Below are 1,593 nucleotides of genomic sequence, written 5' to 3'. Positions count from 1 at the left end.
ATATTTTTTCAGATATTTAATTTATCATAGTTAATAGGGTAATGGTAATAATAATTATTGGTGTTAATAGGGTGTCAGGTAACATATTTCAAAAATGAGAATTTTTAACACTAAAGATCAGTTTAAACACTCCAGTATACCAAGAAACTAGTACTTAAAATTGTGAAAGTTTCAATAGTTAAAAAATTGGATTTCCAGCCTAAAATATGAACCAATTAGTGATAAATTCAATCATTTTCAGATCTATTCAATTAACATGTTTTTTTCTCCAACTCTGCCAAACGTACCCAGTGTAATTGGATTCATAACCTAATCAAAATCTACTTGTGGGATTCAATAAAATAAATTTATATATATACCTCTACAACTTTTTTTTTTCAGTTCAGAAGGTTACAAAAGAAATATTAAGAAAAACCCTTTTCTGATTTCTGATGACGAGTTGACAGAAGAGCTGACATGTCCAATAATGATGTCATCAAATTTAATACGAATGAAAGAGCTTACAATAATCCAACAATCCGAACGCCCTGGCTCCATTATTGAATTAAATAGCTTTTATGGAATGGAAATATAAAAAAGGATTTCAGAAGATAAAAAAAAAAACTAATGAGCTCAGTATTATGGAATAAAAATGTCATTTCTAAAATCAAAAGACATATTTTTACATATTATATTTTTTTATATATATAATATGGGGCATCATGGTGTATGAAGCATAAACTTATGCTAATCTGGTTAATCACCTAAAAGGAAACATCTGGCTTCAGAAGGATGGAATGGGAAGAATATCTAGAATTTGATAATGCCAGGAATGTAACAGCAAATGAATGGATGAATGTTGAAAAAAACATTCTATAACTGATTGAGGAAACACACCTAAAGTGTTATGGATAAATGAATGCTTGAAGGATGACTACTAAGGGAAGCACATTAGTGGAAAGCAGATATTAGAATAAGAATAAACCAAGGAAAACCTGCGATAATCAAATGGAAAAATCTTTGTTGGAATATGACCTATGCGAGTAATGGGCCTTGGATAGGGAAATACCAAATATATGTTAGCTAGGTTAAGGAACCCTCTACATCAGTGGAAAATTCTAAATATTAAAATTGTATTTTTTATATTTTTTGAGATAATATATGTTGCCCACTAATAGATGTTGCCATCTAATCGAAACTCAGTTATTATATTTTGCTGAATATATAAAAAATAAATCAAAACTTAATATCCTGTAGCGTAGCCGGATATAATCATTACAATAACTCATGCTAGAACGTCAAAAGGTAATTCTTTTGTTTGTATATACCATATTTTAAGTTGTTTTTTTTATTTTATTTAATTTTTTTTTTTTTTTTAATCTTAGTACGTATGAGATCATTCATCACTATTACCTATTGCCCACAACTGTGTGGCAGATTGTAATATCTATCAATAAATAAATCTATCAATCTAAACAAAAAAAAAACGTCAAAAAAATGATGATGCAAATAAGTACTTCGACAATCAAAGAGGGGCACGAAAATAAATCAGTTATGGTAATCTAGTGATGTTGTTTGTCCAAGTCTAGAGAAGATTATATGATTAAAGCAACG

Source organism: Halyomorpha halys, unplaced genomic scaffold (genome assembly GCF_000696795.3).
Source record: "Halyomorpha halys isolate HHAL.00 unplaced genomic scaffold, Hhal_1.1 Scaffold2052.1, whole genome shotgun sequence".
Classification (NCBI taxonomy): Eukaryota; Metazoa; Arthropoda; class Insecta; order Hemiptera; family Pentatomidae; genus Halyomorpha; species Halyomorpha halys.
This window is presented reverse-complemented; position numbering follows the sequence as displayed.